Source organism: Mytilus californianus, unplaced genomic scaffold, assembly GCF_021869535.1.
Source record: "Mytilus californianus isolate M0D057914Y unplaced genomic scaffold, xbMytCali1.0.p SCAF_1, whole genome shotgun sequence".
Classification (NCBI taxonomy): Eukaryota; Metazoa; Mollusca; class Bivalvia; order Mytilida; family Mytilidae; genus Mytilus; species Mytilus californianus.
Window position 1 is genome coordinate 167,473 of NW_026262581.1, and position 16,105 is coordinate 183,577.

At 35.2% G+C, this 16,105-nt stretch overlaps 8 non-coding genes across 8 annotated transcripts; all 8 read left to right on the plus strand.

Moving 5' to 3' along the window:
* Positions 1-503: 503 nt before the first annotated feature.
* LOC127716638 (5S ribosomal RNA) lies at positions 504-622 on the plus strand. The gene has a single exon (XR_007989059.1). It is a non-coding gene; the product is annotated as a 5S ribosomal RNA (ribosomal RNA).
* A 1,999-nt stretch (positions 623-2,621) lies between these two features.
* Positions 2,622-2,740, plus strand: LOC127716650 (5S ribosomal RNA). The gene has a single exon (XR_007989062.1). It is a non-coding gene; the product is annotated as a 5S ribosomal RNA (ribosomal RNA).
* A 2,003-nt stretch (positions 2,741-4,743) lies between these two features.
* LOC127714649 (5S ribosomal RNA) lies at positions 4,744-4,862 on the plus strand. The gene has a single exon (XR_007987845.1). It is a non-coding gene; the product is annotated as a 5S ribosomal RNA (ribosomal RNA).
* A 2,003-nt stretch (positions 4,863-6,865) lies between these two features.
* LOC127714654 (5S ribosomal RNA) lies at positions 6,866-6,984 on the plus strand. The gene has a single exon (XR_007987850.1). It is a non-coding gene; the product is annotated as a 5S ribosomal RNA (ribosomal RNA).
* A 2,003-nt stretch (positions 6,985-8,987) lies between these two features.
* On the plus strand, positions 8,988-9,106 carry LOC127714659 (5S ribosomal RNA). Its single transcript, XR_007987851.1, has one exon. It is a non-coding gene; the product is annotated as a 5S ribosomal RNA (ribosomal RNA).
* Positions 9,107-11,113: 2,007 nt separating this feature from the next.
* LOC127714663 (5S ribosomal RNA) lies at positions 11,114-11,232 on the plus strand. Its single transcript, XR_007987852.1, has one exon. It is a non-coding gene; the product is annotated as a 5S ribosomal RNA (ribosomal RNA).
* Positions 11,233-13,235: 2,003 nt separating this feature from the next.
* LOC127714669 (5S ribosomal RNA) lies at positions 13,236-13,354 on the plus strand. Its single transcript, XR_007987862.1, has one exon. It is a non-coding gene; the product is annotated as a 5S ribosomal RNA (ribosomal RNA).
* A 1,999-nt stretch (positions 13,355-15,353) lies between these two features.
* LOC127714678 (5S ribosomal RNA) lies at positions 15,354-15,472 on the plus strand. Its single transcript, XR_007987868.1, has one exon. It is a non-coding gene; the product is annotated as a 5S ribosomal RNA (ribosomal RNA).
* The last annotated feature ends 633 nt before the right edge of the window (positions 15,473-16,105 follow it).

Consider the following 16,105-nt stretch of genomic DNA (forward strand, 5'->3'; position numbering starts at 1 on the left):
GAAAAGAAAGCAGCTAAACCAAAAGCAAAGAAACCAGCTACCAAGAAACCTGCTGCAAAACCCGCTGCCAAATCTGCAAAGAAAGCCACAAAATCACCAAAAAAGACCAAGGCTGCAGCTAAACCAAAGAAGGCAAAGACCCCAAAGAAGAAGTAAATGGAGGAAGCATATGATGCTTTTAAAGCTTAAACAGCCCTTTTAAGGGCTACCAAAATTTTTCAAAAAGAGTCTGAAATTGTTGCATGGTATATAACTTGGTTACAAATAAAATCAAGCTCGTCCCCATATTCCATATCTGTCTTTCTATTCTTGCATTTTTTTGTCTTCTCTAAAGTGCATGTGAACTTGTTAAGTTTTACTATCTTCCACTCTGGATCGTGTAGTTTATTTATATTTTTATACCTGATAATTTTCTTATTTTATACAAATTCTGTCAAGAAATGCTAAATACACGACTTTCGGCGGTTCCTAAATTTATATATCAATTTCTTTAGCACTTTAGTGTCTACGACCATATCACGTTGAAAACACCGGTTCTCGTCCGATTACCGAAGTTAAGCAACGTCGAGCTCGGTTAGTACTTGGATGGGTGACCGCCTGGGAATACCGGGTTGTGTAGACATTTTCTTCTTTTATTTTTTTTACTTATAATTTTTCACTTTTCCCAAACATACGTTCTATCTTTTTTATTTCTTTATATGGATGTCTGGGGATGTAACATTCAATATAATATATCTAACTTTTGAAGGAAACAGAAAATATATCATTCATAATTTAATTTTTTTCATTACCAACCTGGTGAAATCTTTTAAACTATTTTTAAAAATAAATGCAAATCCAGTAATGCACACGTCGGGCCATATATAAGCTTGAGAATTTCACTCTTTTCACATGCATGTGGCTCAAAAACTTAAAACGAAAATCTTAAAAATACTGTTATCCGCCATTTTTGTCCTTTGAACTCGTCTCTTCCTTTTTGACCAGGGCTTATATGATTCACAACATTTCTGAAAGGATTGTGATTATCAAATATTCATTTCAGCAAAAACAAATAAAAAACAATAAATACTAATTAAAGCTTGTAAAACTCAAGCAAAAAAGTCGACTATTTGAAACTTTGTTCCAACTCAGTCAAGGAAGTCCCGGTTTCGAATTTTGTCATCTTGGTGTGCTTTCATATCCAAGGCAAAATTTAAATTTCTGTGAAGTCTCTTTATTTCTACGTATATCTGAAAACAAAAACATATTAAGAAATGATTTTACTTCAAATGCATACCATTTTTATAGCACAATCTAGTTTTTGTGAAATAATACAACACGTTTTCTGATGAAGAATCGCACGAGTGAAATTGACAAGTTGCACATTAATCGTAAATATTTCTTCACTTGTGATATTTTGTTTAATTTTAATCACATATTCTGAAAGAAAAATTCCTGCTGAACATTTTCGTATATGATTTATATATCAAAAAGTACAATTTATTTGAAACAAATGGTTAAAACTTGTCGAACAAGCACACAGAAATTCTTGTCGATTTGTTTGAAATAGATTGTCATGAAAGTTTAAGGGTGCTCTCGTCGAGGTCCGCGTTATGAGATTAACTACCCGCAAACCGCAATTTTGCACATCATTGTTATTTGTCGTTCAACTCGCACACATCTTTCAACAACCAAAGTCGCAAAATGTCTGATGCACCAGTAGTAGTCAAGACTCCAGCTAAGTCACCAAAGAAGAAAGCTGCAGCTAAACCAAAGAAAGTAGCTACTCATCCAAAATACAGCGAGATGGTAGGGAAAGCTATCTCTGCATTGAAAGAGCGCGGGGGCTCTAGCCGTCAAGCCATTCTTAAGTACATCATAGCAAACTTCAATGTTGGTAGCGATGCAAAAACAGTCAACACTCACTTGAAGTTAGCTTTGAAATCAGGAGTGAAGAGCAATAGCTTGAAACAGTCGAAGGGTACCGGCGCTTCTGGAAGTTTTAAGATAGGTGAAGTGGCTAAACCAGCTAAGAAGCCAGCAAAGAAAGCAGTTAAGCCTAAAGCCGCTAAACCAAAGAAGGCAAAGACACCTAAAAAGACTGCCACAAAGAAACCTGCAGCAAAGAAACCAGCTGGTGAAAAGAAAGCAGCTAAACCAAAAGCAAAGAAACCAGCTACCAAGAAACCTGCTGCAAAACCCGCTGCCAAATCTGCAAAGAAAGCCACAAAATCACCAAAAAAGACCAAGGCTGCAGCTAAACCAAAGAAGGCAAAGACCCCAAAGAAGAAGTAAATGGAGGAAGCATATGATGCTTTTAAAGCTTAAACAGCCCTTTTAAGGGCTACCAAAATTTTTCAAAAAGAGTCTGAAATTGTTGCATGGTATATAACTTGGTTACAAATAAAATCAAGCTCGTCCCCATATTCCATATCTGTCTTTCTATTCTTGCATTTTTTTGTCTTCTCTAAAGTGCATGTGAACTTGTTAAGTTTTACTATCTTCCACTCTGGATCGTGTAGTTTATTTATATTTTTATACCTGATAATTTTCTTATTTTATACAAATTCTGTCAAGAAATGCTAAATACACGACTTTCGGCGGTTCCTAAATTTATATATCAATTTCTTTAGCACTTTAGTGTCTACGACCATATCACGTTGAAAACACCGGTTCTCGTCCGATTACCGAAGTTAAGCAACGTCGAGCTCGGTTAGTACTTGGATGGGTGACCGCCTGGGAATACCGGGTTGTGTAGACATTTTCTTCTTTTATTTTTTTTACTTATAATTTTTCACTTTTCCCAAACATACGTTCTATCTTTTTTATTTCTTTATATGGATGTCTGGGGATGTAACATTCAATATAATATATCTAACTTTTGAAGGAAACACTGAGAAAATATATCATTCATAATTTAATTTTTTTCATTACCAACCTGGTGAAATCTTTTAAACTATTTTTAAAAATAAATGCAAATCCAGTAATGCACACGTCGGGCCATATATAAGCTTGAGAATTTCACTCTTTTCACATGCATGTGGCTCAAAAGCTTAAAACGAAAATCTTAAAAATACTGTTATCCGCCATTTTTGTCCTTTGAACTCGTCTCTTCCTTTTTGACCAGGGCTTATATGATTCACAACATTTCTGAAAGGATTGTGATTATCAAATATTCATTTCAGCAAAAACAAATAAAAAACAATAAATACTAATTAAAGCTTGTAAAACTCAAGCAAAAAAGTCGACTATTTGAAACTTTGTTCCAACTCAGTCAAGGAAGTCCCGGTTTCGAATTTTGTCATCTTGGTGTGCTTTCATATCCAAGGCAAAATTTAAATTTCTGTGAAGTCTCTTTATTTCTACGTATATCTGAAAACAAAAACATATTAAGAAATGATTTTACTTCAAATGCATACCATTTTTATAGCACAATCTAGTTTTTGTGAAATAATACAACACGTTTTCTGATGAAGAATCGCACGAGTGAAATTGACAAGTTGCACATTAATCGTAAATATTTCTTCACTTGTGATATTTTGTTTAATTTTAATCACATATTCTGAAAGAAAAATTCCTGCTGAACATTTTCGTATATGATTTATATATCAAAAAGTACAATTTATTTGAAACAAATGGTTAAAACTTGTCGAACAAGCACACAGAAATTCTTGTCGATTTGTTTGAAATAGATTGTCATGAAAGTTTAAGGGTGCTCTCGTCGAGGTCCGCGTTATGAGATTAACTACCCGCAAACCGCAATTTTGCACATCATTGTTATTTGTCGTTCAACTCGCACACATCTTTCAACAACCAAAGTCGCAAAATGTCTGATGCACCAGTAGTAGTCAAGACTCCAGCTAAGTCACCAAAGAAGAAAGCTGCAGCTAAACCAAAGAAAGTAGCTACTCATCCAAAATACAGCGAGATGGTAGGGAAAGCTATCTCTGCATTGAAAGAGCGCGGGGGCTCTAGCCGTCAAGCCATTCTTAAGTACATCATAGCAAACTTCAATGTTGGTAGCGATGCAAAAACAGTCAACACTCACTTGAAGTTAGCTTTGAAATCAGGAGTGAAGAGCAATAGCTTGAAACAGTCGAAGGGTACCGGCGCTTCTGGAAGTTTTAAGATAGGTGAAGTGGCTAAACCAGCTAAGAAGCCAGCAAAGAAAGCAGTTAAGCCTAAAGCCGCTAAACCAAAGAAGGCAAAGACACCTAAAAAGACTGCCACAAAGAAACCTGCAGCAAAGAAACCAGCTGGTGAAAAGAAAGCAGCTAAACCAAAAGCAAAGAAACCAGCTACCAAGAAACCTGCTGCAAAACCCGCTGCCAAATCTGCAAAGAAAGCCACAAAATCACCAAAAAAGACCAAGGCTGCAGCTAAACCAAAGAAGGCAAAGACCCCAAAGAAGAAGTAAATGGAGGAAGCATATGATGCTTTTAAAGCTTAAACAGCCCTTTTAAGGGCTACCAAAATTTTTCAAAAAGAGTCTGAAATTGTTGCATGGTATATAACTTGGTTACAAATAAAATCAAGCTCGTCCCCATATTCCATATCTGTCTTTCTATTCTTGCATTTTTTTGTCTTCTCTAAAGTGCATGTGAACTTGTTAAGTTTTACTATCTTCCACTCTGGATCGTGTAGTTTATTTATATTTTTATACCTGATAATTTTCTTATTTTATACAAATTCTGTCAAGAAATGCTAAATACACGACTTTCGGCGGTTCCTAAATTTATATATCAATTTTTTTAGCACTTTAGTGTCTACGACCATATCACGTTGAAAACACCGGTTCTCGTCCGATCACCGAAGTTAAGCAACGTCGAGCTCGGTTAGTACTTGGATGGGTGACCGCCTGGGAATACCGGGTGTTGTAGACATTTTCTTCTTTTATTTTTTTTACTTATAATTTTTCACTTCTCCCAAACATACGTTCTATCTTTTTTATTTCTTTATATGGATGTCTGGGGATGTAACATTCAATATAATATATCTAACTTTTGAAGGAAACACTGAGAAAATATATCATTCATAATTTAATTTTTTTCATTACCAACCTGGTGAAATCTTTTAAACTATTTTTAAAAATAAATGCAAATCCAGTAATGCACACGTCGGGCCATATATAAGCTTGAGAATTTCACTCTTTTCACATGCATGTGGCTCAAAAACTTAAAACGAAAATCTTAAAAATACTGTTATCCGCCATTTTTGTCCTTTGAACTCGTCTCTTCCTTTTTGACCAGGGCTTATATGATTCACAACATTTCTGAAAGGATTGTGATTATCAAATATTCATTTCAGCAAAAACAAATAAAAAACAATAAATACTAATTAAAGCTTGTAAAACTCAAGCAAAAAAGTCGACTATTTGAAACTTTGTTCCAACTCAGTCAAGGAAGTCCCGGTTTCGAATTTTGTCATCTTGGTGTGCTTTCATATCCAAGGCAAAATTTAAATTTCTGTGAAGTCTCTTTATTTCTACGTATATCTGAAAACAAAAACATATTAAGAAATGATTTTACTTCAAATGCATACCATTTTTATAGCACAATCTAGTTTTTGTGAAATAATACAACACGTTTTCTGATGAAGAATCGCACGAGTGAAATTGACAAGTTGCACATTAATCGTAAATATTTCTTCACTTGTGATATTTTGTTTAATTTTAATCACATATTCTGAAAGAAAAATTCCTGCTGAACATTTTCGTATATGATTTATATATCAAAAAGTACAATTTATTTGAAACAAATGGTTAAAACTTGTCGAACAAGCACACAGAAATTCTTGTCGATTTGTTTGAAATAGATTGTCATGAAAGTTTAAGGGTGCTCTCGTCGAGGTCCGCGTTATGAGATTAACTACCCGCAAACCGCAATTTTGCACATCATTGTTATTTGTCGTTCAACTCGCACACATCTTTCAACAACCAAAGTCGCAAAATGTCTGATGCACCAGTAGTAGTCAAGACTCCAGCTAAGTCACCAAAGAAGAAAGCTGCAGCTAAACCAAAGAAAGTAGCTACTCATCCAAAATACAGCGAGATGGTAGGGAAAGCTATCTCTGCATTGAAAGAGCGCGGGGGCTCTAGCCGTCAAGCCATTCTTAAGTACATCATAGCAAACTTCAATGTTGGTAGCGATGCAAAAACAGTCAACACTCACTTGAAGTTAGCTTTGAAATCAGGAGTGAAGAGCAATAGCTTGAAACAGTCGAAGGGTACCGGCGCTTCTGGAAGTTTTAAGATAGGTGAAGTGGCTAAACCAGCTAAGAAGCCAGCAAAGAAAGCAGTTAAGCCTAAAGCCGCTAAACCAAAGAAGGCAAAGACACCTAAAAAGACTGCCACAAAGAAACCTGCAGCAAAGAAACCAGCTGGTGAAAAGAAAGCAGCTAAACCAAAAGCAAAGAAACCAGCTACCAAGAAACCTGCTGCAAAACCCGCTGCCAAATCTGCAAAGAAAGCCACAAAATCACCAAAAAAGACCAAGGCTGCAGCTAAACCAAAGAAGGCAAAGACCCCAAAGAAGAAGTAAATGGAGGAAGCATATGATGCTTTTAAAGCTTAAACAGCCCTTTTAAGGGCTACCAAAATTTTTCAAAAAGAGTCTGAAATTGTTGCATGGTATATAACTTGGTTACAAATAAAATCAAGCTCGTCCCCATATTCCATATCTGTCTTTCTATTCTTGCATTTTTTTGTCTTCTCTAAAGTGCATGTGAACTTGTTAAGTTTTACTATCTTCCACTCTGGATCGTGTAGTTTATTTATATTTTTATACCTGATAATTTTCTTATTTTATACAAATTCTGTCAAGAAATGCTAAATACACGACTTTCGGCGGTTCCTAAATTTATATATCAATTTTTTTAGCACTTTAGTGTCTACGACCATATCACGTTGAAAACACCGGTTCTCGTCCGATCACCGAAGTTAAGCAACGTCGAGCTCGGTTAGTACTTGGATGGGTGACCGCCTGGGAATACCGGGTGTTGTAGACATTTTCTTCTTTTATTTTTTTTACTTATAATTTTTCACTTCTCCCAAACATACGTTCTATCTTTTTTATTTCTTTATATGGATGTCTGGGGATGTAACATTCAATATAATATATCTAACTTTTGAAGGAAACAGAAAATATATCATTCATAATTTAATTTTTTTCATTACCAACCTGGTGAAATCTTTTAAACTATTTTTAAAAATAAATGCAAATCCAGTAATGCACACGTCGGGCCATATATAAGCTTGAGAATTTCACTCTTTTCACATGCATGTGGCTCAAAAACTTAAAACGAAAATCTTAAAAATACTGTTATCCGCCATTTTTGTCCTTTGAACTCGTCTCTTCCTTTTTGACCAGGGCTTATATGATTCACAACATTTCTGAAAGGATTGTGATTATCAAATATTCATTTCAGCAAAAACAAATAAAAAACAATAAATACTAATTAAAGCTTGTAAAACTCAAGCAAAAAAGTCGACTATTTGAAACTTTGTTCCAACTCAGTCAAGGAAGTCCCGGTTTCGAATTTTGTCATCTTGGTGTGCTTTCATATCCAAGGCAAAATTTAAATTTCTGTGAAGTCTCTTTATTTCTACGTATATCTGAAAACAAAAACATATTAAGAAATGATTTTACTTCAAATACATACCATTTTTATAGCACAATCTAGTTTTTGTGAAATAATACAACACGTTTTCTGATGAAGAATCGCACGAGTGAAATTGACAAGTTGCACATTAATCGTAAATATTTCTTCACTTGTGATATTTTGTTTAATTTTAATCACATATTCTGAAAGAAAAATTCCTGCTGAACATTTTCGTATATGATTTATATATCAAAAAGTACAATTTATTTGAAACAAATGGTTAAAACTTGTCGAACAAGCACACAGAAATTCTTGTCGATTTGTTTGAAATAGATTGTCATGAAAGTTTAAGGGTGCTCTCGTCGAGGTCCGCGTTATGAGATTAACTACCCGCAAACCGCAATTTTGCACATCATTGTTATTTGTCGTTCAACTCGCACACATCTTTCAACAACCAAAGTCGCAAAATGTCTGATGCACCAGTAGTAGTCAAGACTCCAGCTAAGTCACCAAAGAAGAAAGCTGCAGCTAAACCAAAGAAAGTAGCTACTCATCCAAAATACAGCGAGACGGTAGGGAAAGCTATCTCTGCATTGAAAGAGCGCGGGGGCTCTAGCCGTCAAGCCATTCTTAAGTACATCATAGCAAACTTCAATGTTGGTAGCGATGCAAAAACAGTCAACACTCACTTGAAGTTAGCTTTGAAATCAGGAGTGAAGAGCAATAGCTTGAAACAGTCGAAGGGTACCGGCGCTTCTGGAAGTTTTAAGATAGGTGAAGTGGCTAAACCAGCTAAGAAGCCAGCAAAGAAAGCAGTTAAGCCTAAAGCCGCTAAACCAAAGAAGGCAAAGACACCTAAAAAGACTGCCACAAAGAAACCTGCAGCAAAGAAACCAGCTGGTGAAAAGAAAGCAGCTAAACCAAAAGCAAAGAAACCAGCTACCAAGAAACCTGCTGCAAAACCCGCTGCCAAATCTGCAAAGAAAGCCACAAAATCACCAAAAAAGACCAAGGCTGCAGCTAAACCAAAGAAGGCAAAGACCCCAAAGAAGAAGTAAATGGAGGAAGCATATGATGCTTTTAAAGCTTAAACAGCCCTTTTAAGGGCTACCAAAATTTTTCAAAAAGAGTCTGAAATTGTTGCATGGTATATAACTTGGTTACAAATAAAATCAAGCTCGTCCCCATATTCCATATCTGTCTTTCTATTCTTGCATTTTTTTGTCTTCTCTAAAGTGCATGTGAACTTGTTAAGTTTTACTATATATCTTCCACTCTGGATCGTGTAGTTTATTTATATTTTTATACCTGATAATTTTCTTATTTTATACAAATTCTGTCAAGAAATGCTAAATACACGACTTTCGGCGGTTCCTAAATTTATATATCAATTTTTTTAGCACTTTAGTGTCTACGACCATATCACGTTGAAAACACCGGTTCTCGTCCGATCACCGAAGTTAAGCAACGTCGAGCTCGGTTAGTACTTGGATGGGTGACCGCCTGGGAATACCGGGTGTTGTAGACATTTTCTTCTTTTATTTTTTTTACTTATAATTTTTCACTTCTCCCAAACATACGTTCTATCTTTTTTATTTCTTTATATGGATGTCTGGGGATGTAACATTCAATATAATATATCTAACTTTTGAAGGAAACACTGAGAAAATATATCATTCATAATTTAATTTTTTTCATTACCAACCTGGTGAAATCTTTTAAACTATTTTTAAAAATAAATGCAAATCCAGTAATGCACACGTCGGGCCATATATAAGCTTGAGAATTTCACTCTTTTCACATGCATGTGGCTCAAAAACTTAAAACGAAAATCTTAAAAATACTGTTATCCGCCATTTTTGTCCTTTGAACTCGTCTCTTCCTTTTTGACCAGGGCTTATATGATTCACAACATTTCTGAAAGGATTGTGATTATCAAATATTCATTTCAGCAAAAACAAATAAAAAACAATAAATACTAATTAAAGCTTGTAAAACTCAAGCAAAAAAGTCGACTATTTGAAACTTTGTTCCAACTCAGTCAAGGAAGTCCCGGTTTCGAATTTTGTCATCTTGGTGTGCTTTCATATCCAAGGCAAAATTTAAATTTCTGTGAAGTCTCTTTATTTCTACGTATATCTGAAAACAAAAACATATTAAGAAATGATTTTACTTCAAATGCATACCATTTTTATAGCACAATCTAGTTTTTGTGAAATAATACAACACGTTTTCTGATGAAGAATCGCACGAGTGAAATTGACAAGTTGCACATTAATCGTAAATATTTCTTCACTTGTGATATTTTGTTTAATTTTAATCACATATTCTGAAAGAAAAATTCCTGCTGAACATTTTCGTATATGATTTATATATCAAAAAGTACAATTTATTTGAAACAAATGGTTAAAACTTGTCGAACAAGCACACAGAAATTCTTGTCGATTTGTTTGAAATAGATTGTCATGAAAGTTTAAGGGTGCTCTCGTCGAGGTCCGCGTTATGAGATTAACTACCCGCAAACCGCAATTTTGCACATCATTGTTATTTGTCGTTCAACTCGCACACATCTTTCAACAACCAAAGTCGCAAAATGTCTGATGCACCAGTAGTAGTCAAGACTCCAGCTAAGTCACCAAAGAAGAAAGCTGCAGCTAAACCAAAGAAAGTAGCTACTCATCCAAAATACAGCGAGATGGTAGGGAAAGCTATCTCTGCATTGAAAGAGCGCGGGGGCTCTAGCCGTCAAGCCATTCTTAAGTACATCATAGCAAACTTCAATGTTGGTAGCGATGCAAAAACAGTCAACACTCACTTGAAGTTAGCTTTGAAATCAGGAGTGAAGAGCAATAGCTTGAAACAGTCGAAGGGTACCGGCGCTTCTGGAAGTTTTAAGATAGGTGAAGTGGCTAAACCAGCTAAGAAGCCAGCAAAGAAAGCAGTTAAGCCTAAAGCCGCTAAACCAAAGAAGGCAAAGACACCTAAAAAGACTGCCACAAAGAAACCTGCAGCAAAGAAACCAGCTGGTGAAAAGAAAGCAGCTAAACCAAAAGCAAAGAAACCAGCTACCAAGAAACCTGCTGCAAAACCCGCTGCCAAATCTGCAAAGAAAGCCACAAAATCACCAAAAAAGACCAAGGCTGCAGCTAAACCAAAGAAGGCAAAGACCCCAAAGAAGAAGTAAATGGAGGAAGCATATGATGCTTTTAAAGCTTAAACAGCCCTTTTAAGGGCTACCAAAATTTTTCAAAAAGAGTCTGAAATTGTTGCATGGTATATAACTTGGTTACAAATAAAATCAAGCTCGTCCCCATATTCCATATCTGTCTTTCTATTCTTGCATTTTTTTGTCTTCTCTAAAGTGCATGTGAACTTGTTAAGTTTTACTATATATCTTCCACTCTGGATCGTGTAGTTTATTTATATTTTTATACCTGATAATTTTCTTATTTTATACAAATTCTGTCAAGAAATGCTAAATACACGACTTTCGGCGGTTCCTAAATTTATATATCAATTTTTTTAGCACTTTAGTGTCTACGACCATATCACGTTGAAAACACCGGTTCTCGTCCGATCACCGAAGTTAAGCAACGTCGAGCTCGGTTAGTACTTGGATGGGTGACCGCCTGGGAATACCGGGTGTTGTAGACATTTTCTTCTTTTATTTTTTTTACTTATAATTTTTCACTTCTCCCAAACATACGTTCTATCTTTTTTATTTCTTTATATGGATGTCTGGGGATGTAACATTCAATATAATATATCTAACTTTTGAAGGAAACACTGAGAAAATATATCATTCATAATTTAATTTTTTTCATTACCAACCTGGTGAAATCTTTTAAACTATTTTTAAAAATAAATGCAAATCCAGTAATGCACACGTCGGGCCATATATAAGCTTGAGAATTTCACTCTTTTCACATGCATGTGGCTCAAAAACTTAAAACGAAAATCTTAAAAATACTGTTATCCGCCATTTTTGTCCTTTGAACTCGTCTCTTCCTTTTTGACCAGGGCTTATATGATTCACAACATTTCTGAAAGGATTGTGATTATCAAATATTCATTTCAGCAAAAACAAATAAAAAACAATAAATACTAATTAAAGCTTGTAAAACTCAAGCAAAAAAGTCGACTATTTGAAACTTTGTTCCAACTCAGTCAAGGAAGTCCCGGTTTCGAATTTTGTCATCTTGGTGTGCTTTCATATCCAAGGCAAAATTTAAATTTCTGTGAAGTCTCTTTATTTCTACGTATATCTGAAAACAAAAACATATTAAGAAATGATTTTACTTCAAATGCATACCATTTTTATAGCACAATCTAGTTTTTGTGAAATAATACAACACGTTTTCTGATGAAGAATCGCACGAGTGAAATTGACAAGTTGCACATTAATCGTAAATATTTCTTCACTTGTGATATTTTGTTTAATTTTAATCACATATTCTGAAAGAAAAATTCCTGCTGAACATTTTCGTATATGATTTATATATCAAAAAGTACAATTTATTTGAAACAAATGGTTAAAACTTGTCGAACAAGCACACAGAAATTCTTGTCGATTTGTTTGAAATAGATTGTCATGAAAGTTTAAGGGTGCTCTCGTCGAGGTCCGCGTTATGAGATTAACTACCCGCAAACCGCAATTTTGCACATCATTGTTATTTGTCGTTCAACTCGCACACATCTTTCAACAACCAAAGTCGCAAAATGTCTGATGCACCAGTAGTAGTCAAGACTCCAGCTAAGTCACCAAAGAAGAAAGCTGCAGCTAAACCAAAGAAAGTAGCTACTCATCCAAAATACAGCGAGATGGTAGGGAAAGCTATCTCTGCATTGAAAGAGCGCGGGGGCTCTAGCCGTCAAGCCATTCTTAAGTACATCATAGCAAACTTCAATGTTGGTAGCGATGCAAAAACAGTCAACACTCACTTGAAGTTAGCTTTGAAATCAGGAGTGAAGAGCAATAGCTTGAAACAGTCGAAGGGTACCGGCGCTTCTGGAAGTTTTAAGATAGGTGAAGTGGCTAAACCAGCTAAGAAGCCAGCAAAGAAAGCAGTTAAGCCTAAAGCCGCTAAACCAAAGAAGGCAAAGACACCTAAAAAGACTGCCACAAAGAAACCTGCAGCAAAGAAACCAGCTGGTGAAAAGAAAGCAGCTAAACCAAAAGCAAAGAAACCAGCTACCAAGAAACCTGCTGCAAAACCCGCTGCCAAATCTGCAAAGAAAGCCACAAAATCACCAAAAAAGACCAAGGCTGCAGCTAAACCAAAGAAGGCAAAGACCCCAAAGAAGAAGTAAATGGAGGAAGCATATGATGCTTTTAAAGCTTAAACAGCCCTTTTAAGGGCTACCAAAATTTTTCAAAAAGAGTCTGAAATTGTTGCATGGTATATAACTTGGTTACAAATAAAATCAAGCTCGTCCCCATATTCCATATCTGTCTTTCTATTCTTGCATTTTTTTGTCTTCTCTAAAGTGCATGTGAACTTGTTAAGTTTTACTATCTTCCACTCTGGATCGTGTAGTTTATTTATATTTTTATACCTGATAATTTTCTTATTTTATACAAATTCTGTCAAGAAATGCTAAATACACGACTTTCGGCGGTTCCTAAATTTATATATCAATTTTTTTAGCACTTTAGTGTCTACGACCATATCACGTTGAAAACACCGGTTCTCGTCCGATCACCGAAGTTAAGCAACGTCGAGCTCGGTTAGTACTTGGATGGGTGACCGCCTGGGAATACCGGGTGTTGTAGACATTTTCTTCTTTTATTTTTTTTACTTATAATTTTTCACTTCTCCCAAACATACGTTCTATCTTTTTTATTTCTTTATATGGATGTCTGGGGATGTAACATTCAATATAATATATCTAACTTTTGAAGGAAACAGAAAATATATCATTCATAATTTAATTTTTTTCATTACCAACCTGGTGAAATCTTTTAAACTATTTTTAAAAATAAATGCAAATCCAGTAATGCACACGTCGGGCCATATATAAGCTTGAGAATTTCACTCTTTTCACATGCATGTGGCTCAAAAACTTAAAACGAAAATCTTAAAAATACTGTTATCCGCCATTTTTGTCCTTTGAACTCGTCTCTTCCTTTTTGACCAGGGCTTATATGATTCACAACATTTCTGAAAGGATTGTGATTATCAAATATTCATTTCAGCAAAAACAAATAAAAAACAATAAATACTAATTAAAGCTTGTAAAACTCAAGCAAAAAAGTCGACTATTTGAAACTTTGTTCCAACTCAGTCAAGGAAGTCCCGGTTTCGAATTTTGTCATCTTGGTGTGCTTTCATATCCAAGGCAAAATTTAAATTTCTGTGAAGTCTCTTTATTTCTACGTATATCTGAAAACAAAAACATATTAAGAAATGATTTTACTTCAAATACATACCATTTTTATAGCACAATCTAGTTTTTGTGAAATAATACAACACGTTTTCTGATGAAGAATCGCACGAGTGAAATTGACAAGTTGCACATTAATCGTAAATATTTCTTCACTTGTGATATTTTGTTTAATTTTAATCACATATTCTGAAAGAAAAATTCCTGCTGAACATTTTCGTATATGATTTATATATCAAAAAGTACAATTTATTTGAAACAAATGGTTAAAACTTGTCGAACAAGCACACAGAAATTCTTGTCGATTTGTTTGAAATAGATTGTCATGAAAGTTTAAGGGTGCTCTCGTCGAGGTCCGCGTTATGAGATTAACTACCCGCAAACCGCAATTTTGCACATCATTGTTATTTGTCGTTCAACTCGCACACATCTTTCAACAACCAAAGTCGCAAAATGTCTGATGCACCAGTAGTAGTCAAGACTCCAGCTAAGTCACCAAAGAAGAAAGCTGCAGCTAAACCAAAGAAAGTAGCTACTCATCCAAAATACAGCGAGACGGTAGGGAAAGCTATCTCTGCATTGAAAGAGCGCGGGGGCTCTAGCCGTCAAGCCATTCTTAAGTACATCATAGCAAACTTCAATGTTGGTAGCGATGCAAAAACAGTCAACACTCACTTGAAGTTAGCTTTGAAATCAGGAGTGAAGAGCAATAGCTTGAAACAGTCGAAGGGTACCGGCGCTTCTGGAAGTTTTAAGATAGGTGAAGTGGCTAAACCAGCTAAGAAGCCAGCAAAGAAAGCAGTTAAGCCTAAAGCCGCTAAACCAAAGAAGGCAAAGACACCTAAAAAGACTGCCACAAAGAAACCTGCAGCAAAGAAACCAGCTGGTGAAAAGAAAGCAGCTAAACCAAAAGCAAAGAAACCAGCTACCAAGAAACCTGCTGCAAAACCCGCTGCCAAATCTGCAAAGAAAGCCACAAAATCACCAAAAAAGACCAAGGCTGCAGCTAAACCAAAGAAGGCAAAGACCCCAAAGAAGAAGTAAATGGAGGAAGCATATGATGCTTTTAAAGCTTAAACAGCCCTTTTAAGGGCTACCAAAATTTTTCAAAAAGAGTCTGAAATTGTTGCATGGTATATAACTTGGTTACAAATAAAATCAAGCTCGTCCCCATATTCCATATCTGTCTTTCTATTCTTGCATTTTTTTGTCTTCTCTAAAGTGCATGTGAACTTGTTAAGTTTTACTATCTTCCACTCTGGATCGTGTAGTTTATTTATATTTTTATACCTGATAATTTTCTTATTTTATACAAATTCTGTCAAGAAATGCTAAATACACGACTTTCGGCGGTTCCTAAATTTATATATCAATTTTTTTAGCACTTTAGTGTCTACGACCATATCACGTTGAAAACACCGGTTCTCGTCCGATCACCGAAGTTAAGCAACGTCGAGCTCGGTTAGTACTTGGATGGGTGACCGCCTGGGAATACCGGGTGTTGTAGACATTTTCTTCTTTTATTTTTTTTACTTATAATTTTTCACTTCTCCCAAACATACGTTCTATCTTTTTTATTTCTTTATATGGATGTCTGGGGATGTAACATTCAATATAATATATCTAACTTTTGAAGGAAACACTGAGAAAATATATCATTCATAATTTAATTTTTTTCATTACCAACCTGGTGAAATCTTTTAAACTATTTTTAAAAATAAATGCAAATCCAGTAATGCACACGTCGGGCCATATATAAGCTTGAGAATTTCACTCTTTTCACATGCATGTGGCTCAAAAACTTAAAACGAAAATCTTAAAAATACTGTTATCCGCCATTTTTGTCCTTTGAACTCGTCTCTTCCTTTTTGACCAGGGCTTATATGATTCACAACATTTCTGAAAGGATTGTGATTATCAAATATTCATTTCAGCAAAAACAAATAAAAAACAATAAATACTAATTAAAGCTTGTAAAACTCAAGCAAAAAAGTCGACTATTTGAAACTTTGTTCCAACTCAGTCAAGGAAGTCCCGGTTTCGAATTTTGTCATCTTGGTGTGCTTTCATATCCAAGGCAAAATTTAAATTTCTGTGAAGTCTCTTTATTTCTACGTATATCTGAAAACAAAAACATATTAAG